Here is a 14,907-nt window from a genome sequence, read left to right as displayed (position 1 = left end):
TCCTTGCCCATAATTTTTATAGTTTCACATGTATGTGATATATTTGTATGTATATATTTATATATAATATATTAATATTATGATGTATTTATTTATAGATTTATTATTTATGTATATTTATTATTTAGGTAATAATTATATTTTATATTTATTTATTATTTATTATTCATTCTATTTTAGTTCAAATAAAAATTTTAAGTTTGTAATGCACCACGACCATAAATGTAATCCTTTTAAATTTTCGGGTTGTCTGGCAGAAATCGCTTATAGCGATAAGACCACCCTCTGTACATGTTGTTAGTTGTATGGTTCTTAGTTTATAATCCTGTATTAAGGGCGTTTGTCCACTACAAGGAATTTTACGGTCCGGCATTCCGATTTTTTACGGTCCGGTATGGCACGCAATTAATCTAAATACTAGCTTGTGCACTATACGTAATTTTACTGTCCGACATTTTACTTTTCCCTATTCCGGATGGTTTTTTGAGTTTACGAGTCGCTGTAGGTATAATTGTTTTCGAGTGCCCACTTGCTTGGATTTTACTCTTTTTATTGCATATGCCAATTGAAAGCAAGCTCTTGTTTTACTTTCTTTTAGCTGGCAATGAGATTTGAGAAGTCGGTATTGTTATTTTATATATATTGACCAAGCATTGACCTATAATTATTATCTAAGTAAGTGTTGGTAAGTTAAAGTTCAAGTGGGAATAGATTTAGCTCCTCGTCACCGATTAAAATAAATAAGTGAAACACGCATTTTAAATCTCTTACGGAACTTTACTTTTTATTATAACTACTACTACTACTGTGCCTAGCCTTATCCCAGTTCATTTGGGGTCGGCTCTCCTCGTCATTCTTCGCCAGAGACATCGATTCCGGGTCGTCGAATCATTTTTACTTTTCATGATGAGGAGGAGTACTACTAAGTTTACTTTTTATTATAACGAAGTAATATAATATTTCACCTTCTATATTTTTACTCGTTTCTTGTAAAATGCGAAAACAATCATTTATGATAGCATTATACCGCCATACTTACCGCCATACGTACCAGGGTACTAACTGTACGACAATTATTTATTCTTCACACAGCTGTACGCCAACATTCTCTTACTACCTTCAGCCTTGAGCGGGCTAACGCGTCACGCAGAAGGGGCAAAATTTGTGAAACAAATAAGTTTAGTACAAAATTTTCACATCGCTTTTTTTGTTACCAGGGCCCTAATATCTACAATAAATTAAACGAAATTCTCTCAATTTTTTCACTAACAACTGACAAGTGTAAACGTGTGGTAAAGGAATGGATTCAAAAATTGGATTATGCTGCTACAGAAAACTTGCTTTAAAATTGTGAAATTTGTGATGTTAGTAAATATGAAATTAATATTAATAATATCTAATAATAGATTATTTATTACAGTAGGTAAAATGATAAAATTGCTTTCAGTGTAAATTATTTTTATTTAAAACTAGCGGTCCGCCCCGGCTTCGCCCGTGGTACATATTTACGTTTTCTCTACATAAAAACCATCCTCGTACTTCAAGGAATATAATAAAAAAAGAATTATCGAAATCGGTTCAGCCGTTCTCGAGTTATGCGCTTACCAACACATTTTGCGATTCATTTTTATATATAAGAAGATATAAATAAACAAATGGATGAATTTTAAAATATGTATGACACACTAACATAAACGCGCGCACACACACACACACACTCACAACACACAAACATACACACACAACACACACACACACACACACACAAACACATATGTAGGTATATTTTTAATTTTTATTTTTGTAAATTTTAAATAACAATAAACTTATGTCGTTCTCACTACCTAATAGACTGGGGTAGAAGCCTTTGAAAATAATGAAAAGATAAAAAAAATCGCAGTCGGATGAAACCCATTAGAAAAGGAGGGGAATATGATAAAAATGTAAGGAAAAATAAATTACGGTCAATCCGAGTTCGGGAAGCGGGAGGGGGGAGCTTTAAAGAGAAAAAAATGGTTTCTCTCGATTTCCGACAAAACTACAAGTCCTATAGAAAAAAGTTCAATGGCAAAGTTGTAGGTAATTAAAAGTTCTACAACTTTTGTGTTCACAATTTTTTCACATAACCTAAAAATTTAGGTGAAAAATTCAGAAAACCAAGTTTTTGGTCTTTTATTTCTATCTACTTCAAAATTTATTTTTTTTTCTACGAAATTTGGTTGAAACTTACTTTATTATGTCCCAAATACACTGTAATTTATTTGATTGAAAATATTTATTTTTTCGCCTTATTTTGAATTAATACCAAAAAAACAAACCTAATTTTCAATCGAAAAGTCACCCGTCAAAATATCAGCTTTTTTCAAAAACTTGGGGTGCCTTTTATTCATTGAAATCTCTACTTTCATATGGTGTAAAAAAAATAAACACCACCATAGTAAATGTTCTCAGGAAATGCATACAAACAGTCTGAAAATTAGCTTTTACTAAATCAGGCACACTTCTTGAACTCTATATCTTCTCTTGTATCGGCTTTTCGGTAATATTTCAAAAGAAAAATAATTATCTGTTCTAAGTTTAATATTTTACAGCATATTCAAAAGCAAAATGATGTCGATAAAAACATTTCAGGTAGTTCGAGAAGTGTGTCTGATTTAGTAAAAACTAATTTTCAGACTGTTTGTATGCATTTCCTGAGAACATTTACTATGGTGGTGTTTATTTTTTTTACACCATATGAAAGTAGAGATTTCAATGAATAAAAGGCACCCCAAGTTTTTTAAAAAAGCTGATATTTTGACGGGTGACTTTTCGATTGAAAATTAGGTTGTTTTTTTGGTATTAATTCAAAATAAGGCGAAAAAATAAATATTTTCAATCAAATAAATTACAGTATATTTGGGACATAATAAAGTAAGTTTCCACCAAATTTCGTAGAAAAAAAATAAATTTTGAAGTAGATAGAAATAAAAGACCAAAATCTTGGTTTTTTGAATTTTTCACCTAAATTTTTAGGTTATGTGAAAAAATTGTGAACACAAAAGTTGTAGAACTTTTAATTACCTACAACTTTGCCATTGAACTTTTTTCTATAGGACTTGTAGTTTTGTCGGAAATCGAGAGAAACCATTTTTTTCTCTTAAAAGCTCCCCCCTCCCGCTTCCCGAACTCGGATTGACCGTAATTTATTTTTCCTTACATTTTTATCATATTCCCCTCCTTTTCTAATGGGTTTCATCCGACTGCGATTTTTTTTTGTTTCAAAAATTATCTACTCTAGTCTATAACCACAAACTTATGAATTATGTGAAACATATTTTTGTAATTGTTTTTTGGTTCCGAGGGCGGGGACCTGGTGATCTGTGATACCGGTTAAAACCCATTTCAGACACCAGCTCCTCCAACTCCAGCTTATTGTTTGATAATTTTGTATGCATGTAGATTAATTTATGTGATTGGGAATTGTGAGGAGAAATAAATAAATGATTTGATTTGATTTGATACTTCCTTGAACTGTACCGCACTGATCCGAGTAAAGACGGACAGGTGCACAAGCAATTCATCGGTTTTTTCATGCCACACCGGACCGTAAAAAATCGGAATGCCGGACAGTAAAATTCCTTGTAGTGCACAAGCGCCCTAAGTGTGCAATAAAGTATTTTTCATTCATTCATTCATTCATTCATTCATTCATTACTTATATTATTAATAAGAATACATTTACGTATTAACTAAATACCATTCAGATTTAAACACAGAAAGTACTTCATTAGCTTCTTAGCATTTTCGTTTCGTCAGAAAAATCCTACGACGTTCAGTAGAGACGAAAGAATTAATTTCTGATTTTTTGAAGTGAAAACTTCTTTAGCGGCGTTGAGCACTTTTTCTGTAATGGGTATAAAATCTTAAACTAGCGTCAGGACACGTGACCTGGTCGAAAAAGCGTAAGACGGATACCATTCCAAAATATCAAAGTATCTATTAATGGCTAGACTCTAGGGCACAATAATAATATAAACAAGAATATTATCGGTACCAAACGGAACACACCAATATTTGAAGATACCTCCGTGTCATTTAGCAGCCTTAATTAAAGCCTACTTAACGACTCTCATAATATTACATTTATTATTAAATTCTTAGACATATTTCATTCATTTGCATTTCTAAGATATCCGATTATTCATTACGGAAATTAAAAATACTTTTAAATTCGTAGGATGTACTTTTTAACCGAATGTTTTAAGAAGAATAATGTTTTTTCTTACACACCTATGAACCTATGTAATATAAATATGCCTACGTATAATATTTAGACGTTTTTAGTATCCCATATCACGTAAACAGTTCGATATATTTTTAGCACGCTTGTATAACCTAACCTACCTAATACCTAGAAAAAAGTGAAGTCCCGTGTCCCCGTAGTGGGGTAGGGGGCAGATGCATTATTCATACATCTGTTTCACTGATCGATTTTCTTTAGGGACAAGTAGGTGATCAGCCTTCTGTGTCCTGCCAGACCGAGACATTTTTTTTTTCGTCTCCACCGGGAATCGAACCCAGGGCCCTCGGTTCTACGCTCACGCGTCAACCACTGTACCAAGGAGGCGGTCATTAAGTTTGATAATATTAAGTTTGAATCCTAAAAATATAATTATGTATTTACCTACACCTCAGATTTATACAAACAAGCAGTCTTGCTAATTGCAAAAATAGTTTTTTGGATAATATATTCTATCACTAGCTTTCCGCCAGCGGCTTCGCTCGCGTAGTCAAAGAAAAACCCGCATACCCCCACGTTCACGTTCCCGTGGAATTTCCGGGATAAAACCTATCCTATTTCCCGGGGTAAAAAGTAGCCTATGTCCTTTCTCGGGTATCAAAATATCTCTATACCAAATTTCATGCAAATTGGTTCGGTAGTTAAGGCGTGATTGAGTAACAGACAGACAGACAGAGTTACTTTCGCATTTATAATATTAGTATGGATTATATTTATTTTCATAATTGATTTAAGTTTCCACTTCTAAGCACTTATGTTAAGTTAAATAACATACCTACAAATTACACTATCATCTAACAAAAACACTGTAAATTCTATTTTTACAAAAACTATCCTTATCACTTTTGAATAAGGTACAAATTAGTTTAAAATTATTCAAAGTTATAACCCAAATTCAGTATTTATTAAAATGCACTCTATACTCTACAAAATAGAGTACATTTTGTTTATTAAACTATAAAAGAGGGTCACTAATAAATAATTTAATAGCAATAAGTTGTTATTATTGCATTAACTATTTAATGGACTCACACTTAACCGTTCTATAAGTCCCATCACCCATGTCCCCTTGTGGGGTATGGGACAAATTTATCTTACTAATATTATAAATGCGAAAGTTTGTGAGGATGTGTGTGTGTGTGTGTTTGTTACTCTTTCACGCAAATACTACTGAACCGATTACAATGAAATTTAGCATACATATAGAGGATAACTTGGATGAACACATATGATAGGTTTTATCCCGGAAATCCCACGGGAACGGGAACTATGCGGGTTTTTCTTAGAAAACGCGGGCGCAACCGCGGGCGGAAAGCTAGTTTAACATATTTTGTTTCATTGATCGATTTCCTTAACAAGCAAATAGGTAACTAGCCTATTATTATAAGTAACACATAAATTGATAGCAAATGAAAAATGGCAATCTTTATTACAGCAAAAACAATAAAAATAGATTTTAAAATGCAGGAAAAATTGATAATAGACGCTGAAAGTTTTTAATCAACTTCTAAAGAAGAAGACCCTCATTGCTCCGCTCCTGTTGGTCTTAGCGTGATATAGCCTATAGCCTTCCTCGATAAATAGGCTATCTAACACCGAAATAATTTTTCAAATCGGACCAGTAGTTCCCGAGATAAGCGCGTTCAAACAAACAAACTCTTCAGTTTTATAATATTAGTACAGATTTAAATACATTATGTTCGCACCTGACCGCTGCGTAGAACGGATCAATATGCCTCCTACCGACATTCTACTTGACATATTTTTCACAATAAAGCCTGGTGTATACCGGGCCTGTAATATGAAACAAAAGAAATATAGAAAAAAATATGTTATGATTTTATTGTGTTAGAAGTAAACTGTAAAGTAAATGTTGTATTCGTAATCCATACTAATATTATAAATGCGAAAGTAACTCTGTCTGTCTGTCTGTTACTCAATCACGCCTAAACTACTGAACCAATTTTCATGAAATTTGGTATGGAGATATTTTGATACCCGAGAAAGGACATAGGCTACTTTTATCCCGGGAAAATGACGCAATCCCGGAAATCTCACGGGAACGGGAACTATGCGGGATTTTCTTTGACTGCGTGGGCGAAGCCGCTTGCGGAAAACTAGTCTTAAATACGTTAAATTACATTACAAGAGACAACTTACAAAAGCACATTCCATGGCATTGTATTATGTTCTCACTTTATTACAATGAATCGATTCAATTGATATCGATGTGAGAAATTAACCAAATAAATTAACCTTGTTTATGCTTACTTTTAAATCCACCCAAAAAATGAAACTGACATAAACAAACCTATTTTGATTGTATTTTCTTGTTTGATTTTTTAGCTTGCGTGTTTAAGCGAGTAATATTCCTAGATCCGTCGATCCGTGACCATGCTTCCTGTAAAATATTCGTCAAGACAATTATACAGGGTGTAATCGTTAAGTGTGCACAGGCGATTATTCCGTAACTATTGCAGATATCAAAAAACTTTAAACTGATATCGAAAGTACTTAACCTAATGAGTAAAATGGCCGTAATAAATTTTTGAAAATAAAACGAGAAATATAAAAAAATGTTACATTAAACGCTCCCATACATTTTATTTCCCATACGTTTTGTATTCATAGCAGATTATCGAAGTGACGTCCTCATTGTGCAATACGATGAGGAGCTCTATTTGCAGTTTCGAAATGAACTTCCCTTCAAATTTGCGAAGTAATTTAAGCAGAAAACCAAAAAAAGAAAGAAAACGCTAAAATCTTTCATATTAAATGTACTAGGTTGATCCAAAAGTAATGATAATTGGGTATTTCCTGTGCACATAAAAATATAAAATAACTGTTTTTTGCTTGCTCATGTACTCACTAAGTTATTACAAAAAAATCATATCAATAGGCCACGTTTCCAAGTATTTACATTAATTTGAATGTGAACCGTGCGTGCCAGAATTTTTGCCGACAAAAAGAAGAAACAACAATTCGATATTTAGAGGGTGAATTACTAAATTTTTAATGAGATCAGGATAATTTTTTGGCACGATTTGTGACCATGGACGTTACCCGGGTTCACCATGTTTATGGTGAAACCAAGAAACAATTAATGGCCTGGATGCGAGCTTCCAAAGTGACGATGAATAAATTCAAAGTGAAAATTAGTGGGATAGATTAAAGCGGCAGTTTTTTGGGGCGCCGAAGGAATAATTCTGGTGGAATATTTTAAGAAGGTAGCCACTATGTTGGGCTCTTGCTACACAGACCATATTAAAACATTGCGGTAGGTTAGTAAGGAAAAGAGACATGGCAAACTGCGGGCTTGAATGTTGTTTCACCAAGACCACGCACCAGATCACAAAGCGTCAGTTGTAATGGCTTCCATTCAAAAATCGGCATTCCAAATGCTTGAACACCCACCCTGTTTGTTAGATCTAGCTCCTAGTTATTTCTATCTCTTTCCTCGGCTCAAGAAACACCGTCTTAGCAAAAAATTTTAAGACGATAGCGAAGAGATGGCCGCGTTGAGGGGTTTTACGGATGAAGTCAAAGTTTTTTTTTCTAAGTTTTGGAAAAAAAAAATCTAGTTAGATTATATTATATTATATTATCTAAAAGACTATCTAGCGAAATATTGTAACTGTAATGACCTGGTTTAATATTGATTATCATTCTTTTGGATCAACTCATGTACATGGGATAGTCATATCTCATACTAAATGTATGGGAGGGTTTCAAGTGAATTTTTTAGATATTTCTCGTTTTATTTTTAAAAATTTATTATGGCCATTTTACTCATTAGGTTAAGTACTTTCAATATCAGTTTAAAGTTTTTTGATATCTGTTATAGTTACGGAATAATCGCCTGTGCACACTTAACGATTACACCCTGTATAAATTATATAATATTATAAATGTCACAAATAAATCGGATCCTATTTTGAAATTAAATTAAAAATAAAAATAGCCGTATTTTGACTCAGTATACCCCAACCCTAATCCATATCATCTAAGTGCTTACAATTTACTTGTATTCCGATATTCTGAGTCTCACGGCGGCCTTTCATCTCATTGATGCGAAAAAGTTAATATCTCAGTAATTTGTATGGCGATGAATGTTTTTTATCCGACTCTTAATGGAAAAAAAGGTATGGAAATTAAGAGGCTTTTCCAAGATGCTGAATATACACTTATCTTATATGAATAGATTATCGTTTGATATGATTTTACTCAAAAACTTCGTGATCGATTATTATATAATACTAGCGGTCCGCCCCGGCTTCGCCCGTGGTACATATTTACGTTTTCTCTACATAAGAACCATCCTCGTACTTCAAGGAATATAATAAAAAAAGAATTATCGAAATCGGTTCAGCCGGTCTCGAGTTATGCGCTTACCAACACATTTTGGGATTCAATTTTATATATAAGAAGATTATTTTAGGCACTTGACTAACTTAATGCAGCTTTCTAAGGTAAGTTAACTTTAAAGCAATGTCAACACGGGTGAAGCCGGGGCAAGCAGGTAGTAGTAATATTCCAAAGCTACCCTCCTAATTATGTACTACATAATTGTTGCAAGAAAAAGCTAACATCTTAGAAAAAAAATTTTTTTTTTCATTATGTATTTTTGTTTATGATTTATTTTCAACTCATAGACTTATGTAATACTCAAAAAATGTCAAAATATAAAACACATTCGTCGTGTAAGAACGTGTAATATTTGTCAAACCATTAGTGCATTTTAGCGCCAAACATTGACGCATGCTGTATGCACTATGCACCCTATTAAACATAGGTTAGTTTGATGTAGAGACATAAGTTGAATGATTTCATTTTTTTATAGGTGTGTTTTAAATGAGGTTCGGGAATATTCAACTCTGAAAAGCTGGTGTAGACAGATTAATTCATCTACATATAATATAAAAATGAATCCCAAAATGTGTTGGTAAGCGCATAACTTGAGAACGGCTGAACCGACTTCGTTAATTCTTTTTTTATTATATTCCTTGAAGTACGAGGATGGTTCTTACGTAGAGAAAACGTAAATATGTATGTACCACGGGCGAAGCCGGGGCGGACTGCTAGTTTTCAATAAAAGTTGGTTTTAAAAACATGACAGTTTTTTTCACAAGATAATAAATAAATACTTAATCTTTATTGAAAAATATTTAAAATAGTGCACTGTAAAATACTGTGTACTTTCAATTTACACTAACTTTTCAGAATCATTCACCTAAAAAAATAAAGAACGGATGAACTTTTCTTCATAATTTTATGTCTTGCAGTTTTTCGTCTTAACATGAGTAAATCTTAAAAAACATTATATTTGTTACCATAAGTAAAACTTAAAAAAAAAACAACTGGGTGGATCGAACAACTTATTTTATATAATCTATCGTTTACCTCCAACCGCATTACTCTGTGCTCATCCAATTGATATATATTACCAAACGAAGCGCTAAAGAGACGGACAGGTATACTTGTGTCAGTAACTACCGCTTATTGTAAGGTATCTTCACACGTACATAAAACGCGGCGTTTTTTTTTTTATTTTTAAATCGCTTTTATTAGCTTCACTATATGTTTGTATGTAGCCGACTCCTTTTGATTTGACAATACAAATATAACAAACTGGAAATCATTCCGTTTGGTCAATCTTAAGTTATATTATTAATTATAATGTAGATTACAGATAAATTACTCTTTTATATAGACATAGGATACAATTTGCTTGTTTTTACTTCAAGATTACCTTTCTACTTTTATCCAATAGCGATCAATTGGCGATTTGTGCTGGACAATTAAATATGTATAACGTCTGTTAATATTTGTACTTACCACATTACTTGCAAATAAATAATTTGAATTGGAATTTGAAAGGAAAAAAATGCTAGGAGAATATAATTTAAGGAATAGCTATTTGTATTAAATATATTATAAGGAATAGCAATTTCAATAAGGAATAGCAAAAAAACACTTATCTTCTCTCCCTAATTTTATTTAATTCATAAATTAACTGATATTTTGACTATGAAACAAAATACTATTTATTTATTTCACACGTTACGCGTGTGAAGATACTCTTATAGTGTTATTCAAAACCAACAAACAGACATACCGTTGTGCACCTTGTTAGTTAGTTCGACTAATAGCTTTTGAAATATCTTAATAGTTTCACGTTGTACCTGTTTCCCATGTCCCATGTATGGGGTATGGTACATATGCCTTTAATTGTATACTGTATCACTGATAATTATTGAGAAATCATTAATCAAGTTAAAGTATTATAACCGTACTAGATTTCCGCCCGCGGCTTCGCCCGCGTTTTCAAAGGAAAACCCGCATAGTTCCCGTTCCCGTGGGATTTCCGGGATAAAACCTATCCTATGTGTTAATCCAAGTTACCCTCTATATGTGTGCTAAATTTCATTGTAATCGGTTCAGTAGTTTTTACGTGAAAGAGTAACAAACATCCATACATCCATACATCCATACTTACAAACTTTCGCCTTTATAATAGTATTAAGATATAAACTGACTTCAAAAAAAGAATGAGTTTCTCAATTTTAGTGTATACCTAATATTATAAAGTTGAAGAGTTTGTTTGTTTGAACGCGCTAATCTAAGGAACTACTGGTCCGATTTGAAAAATTCTTACTGTAATAGATAGCTCATTTATCGAGGAAGGCTATATCATCACGCTTTTATATATACGCACGCGGTTATATATCATCACGCTAAGATGAACAGGAGCGGAGCACTGCGGGTAAAACCGCGCGGCACAGCTAGTTTATTTTTTATATTTGTTTCCTCAAAACTTTAGTCTGGGTTTTGATATTTTATTTTAATTTCAAGCTCGTGCCTTCCAGGTTGTCTAAAATTTGGTTAGCTGACGATTTAAAGGCGGTTTTTATTTTTTTCTTCTAAAATAAATAAATATTTCAGGACAATTTTCACACACGGCACGATCTGATCCCATACTAAGCTTTCGCTTGTGTTATGGAAACCAGATGGCTGATAAACATCTTATCTTATATATAAAATTCTCGTGTCACAATGTTAGTCTGCATACTCCTCCGAAACGGGTGGACCGATTCTCATGAAATTTTCTGTGCTTACCGGGTAAGTCTGAGAATCGGCCAACATCTATTTTTCATATGTACCACGGGCGAAGCCGGGGCGGGCCGCTAGTACATATATAATTTTAAATAAATACTTATGTAGATAATTAACACCCAGACACAGAGCAAACATCTATGTTCATCACACAAATATTTGCTCCGGGTGGGAATCGAACCCACGACCTCTGGCTTGGAAGGCAGGGCCACTACCAACCAAACCAAACGGCCAGTCAATAATTATATCCTTACTAGACGACCAGTTGAACTTTTCATGTATCGTGAAATATAAGCTTATTTAAATAAAAAAAGTCAAGTGCATTCAAGATAAATAAATAGAAAATAAAGCTTTAAATCATATTTAAGATATGTGATACGCAAAGCTATGACTACAGAATGAAGTCTAATCCCATGTTTTGCTGACCTTAAGGAAATTTTAATATATGTAATGAGTAGTATGAATATCATTTTAGTTACTATTTTATGTACACACTATCCCTATATAGTCCATTGAAAAGTTACATTTGGGGTTGCGTTTTTTAGTGGACGCAATTTTATTTTTTTTATGTGTAGGGGGGGTCAGTGTGAAGCTAAAACCAAGTTTGTGGGGTCGCCACCCTTGTCCCACGGCCGCCATCTTGAAAATAGCTGTTGAAATGGTTTTAACGATATATATCAGGGGAGCCCAAGAGGGGATTTTGGGATTTACTCGAGCGCGTCAGATTACTATAAGGGACGGAACCTTAGCTATTCATTAGTACCTCTAGTCAATATGAGCAGTTATGGTTGGTGGGTGCGCTCAGGGGCCCCGCTGGAAAATTTGAATAATCCATAATTCCCTAAGGTTGAGCTCGAATCGTCAGATTAGCGAAATGGGGACTTCTTATATTGTAATTAACCCCCCCATATATTAATCTGACGCGCTCGAATAATATTACTTTAATTTTTTACCCTTTCTTCATAGCGATTAAATCGCCACTTAAATCGTCAGATTAACGTATACTTTTTTTCAGTGACGTCCTGGAGCATGCAAAATATCAATATCTAACGCGCTTGAGTATTTCCAAGCCAATTTTTTTCTTTTTTAAATTAAAAAAAATCAAAAAACCCTTCCCCACCGCTAAAAGTGAAAACATTATAGGACCTTTTTTTCTCGCTATGGTCTAATCTACCAATTCTAATAGGTTCCCGTGACGCTCGAGTAAATCCACATTTAGCATCCTGGGCTCCCCTACTATAAACTATTTATCTGATAATAAAACAATGTTAACATTATTTGTTGCAAATTAAATTCTCTACAACTTTGGTTCAGTAACTTTTTGTAGTAGAACTATAAATAAGAAACTAGTAGAAAATAAAGTTAAATCATATTTAAGATATGTGATACGCAAAGCTATGACTACAGAATGAAGTCTAATCCCATGTTTTGCTGACCTTAAGGAAATTTTAATATATATGTAACTAGATTTCCGCCCGCGGCTTCGCCCGCATTTCCCGTTCCCGTGGGATTTCCGAGATAAAACCTATCCTATGTGTTAATCCAAGTTACCCTCTATATGTGTGCTAAATTTCATTGTAATCGGTTCAGTAGTTTTTACGTGAAAGAGTAACAAACATCCATACATCCATACATCCATACATTCATGCATCCATACATCCAAACAAACTTTCTCCTTTATAATAGTATTAAGAATTAAGATGAGTAGTATGAATATCATTTTAGTAACTATTTTATGTGTCTCAACGCGATATTAGTAAATTAAGAAAAAAACATTTATTTGATTATAATGCCGAAAAGCTGTGCGTTGATACACACTTTGCCTCCTTTACGTTTTATAAAATACTATTTATGCTTTCCGCGCCGGCTTCGCCCGTGATATGATTCCCGAGCAGAATAAAAAGAAGAATGTTATTTTTACGTGTTTTTCCTCTCCATAAGAACCTTCCTTGTGCCTTAAGAAGATGTTAAAAAATTGTCGAATTGGTTTGGTCTCGAGTTTTACACTTAGCAAGACATTTGGCGATTATTTTTATTTTTATAGATATTAGATAAATAGATTACCACATTGCGTAAACATGAGTAACATACGAGTAAAACCGCGGCTTCAAGCTGTATCATATTAAACAAAACACAACTCCAACAATACACATGAAAATAAAAGAATTTCTCCCAACGTGTAAAATGTTTTAATCTCCCGATCTGAACTTGTTAGCGAAGCCAAAAAAACAGAGATCGGGATCTATTCAATTCAAATCGAATTCACACCACAGTTAAAATAAATAACGAGTAACGTATAAATAAAATATTGTCACCCTATAACTCAAGTATTGAATGCGCGGACGCAGAAATACAGAATTCAAACATAGTATAAGAGAACAAGTAAGTTATCTACGAACTTCACACACACACACGAGATCACGCACATGAGAAGTAACTGAGCGGCGTTGTGTGCGTGCGTCAAGCTTGCGTACGTACATGAACGGGGGGCGTGGCCAAGCGCTCCGTGTACATACAAATGGCACGATGTACGTACGCAAGCTTGACGCACGCACACATCACCGCTCGGTTCCTTCTCATGGACCGGTCTCGTGTGCGCGCCGTTGCGTTGCTGTGAACGGTGTTTGTTTATACAATATCAACGTGACAAGTGATAACCCTGCGCCTCGCGAGTTAAGGTACTATGCGCTCCTAAATGCTGGGAGATGGCCTATTTGTTATCTTTATACTATGTATTGAATGCGCAAGCGCAGCGAAATACAGAATTCAAATCAGTCTTCTGTCGACGCTTGTCGAATGCACTTCACATTTACATATTCCCGTTCTGTATGTAAAATGTTTACATTTATCTTGCGGTTTTCCTTTTTTCGGATCAAAAATTTATGCCTAACAACGTCGTGTATTGAAGGGTTATTGCACTTGTGATGTTATGATATTACTTTATATACATTATTTTAGTACCCACCCTAAATACTTAAATAATAAAATTGATAAAAGAAAATAACAAAAAGCTTTTTCAAAGAAAAACTTCAATCAAAATAAAGTAATGGATGCGATTTTTTTAACAGATAGAGTGATTCTCGTTCAAGGTTTACTAAATAAATTAAATTAAGTTATATAAAGCGGACGAAGCCGCGGGCGGCAAGCTAGTAAACTAATAAAATAAAATTCGACTGACCGGTTGGCTTGGTTGGTAGTGGCCCTGCCTTCCAAGGTCGTGGGTTCGATTCCCACCCAGGGCAAATATTTGTGTCATGAACATAGATGTTTGCGCTGTGCCTGGGTGTTAATTATCTATATTTAAGTATTTATTTAAAATTATATAATATGTATGTTTATCAGCCATCTGGTTTCCATAATACTAACGAAAGCTTAGTATGGGATCAGATCGATTCTCTCTGTCTATCGATTGTCTCTAAGATAAATCTGGATTTAGACTAATTTAATAGAAATTATAGTCACTATTTTGAATTACCTAGTATGTATGTATGTATATTTTAATAAATTTTAAT

The 14,907-nt window shown here is 33.7% G+C and overlaps 1 protein-coding gene across 1 annotated transcript in view; it reads right to left on the bottom strand.

The window, feature by feature from the left end:
• LOC149476193 (uncharacterized) overlaps positions 1-14,907 on the bottom strand; it is a 177,295-nt gene that overhangs the window by 42,838 nt on the left and 119,550 nt on the right. The window lies entirely within an intron of this gene.

This window comes from Colias philodice, chromosome 28 (genome assembly GCF_061535455.1).
Source record: "Colias philodice isolate Cphi_HAF_F1 chromosome 28, ilColPhil1 Martin Lab GWU primary, whole genome shotgun sequence".
In the NCBI taxonomy this organism is placed as follows: Eukaryota; Metazoa; Arthropoda; class Insecta; order Lepidoptera; family Pieridae; genus Colias; species Colias philodice.
This window is presented reverse-complemented; position numbering and strand designations above follow the sequence as displayed.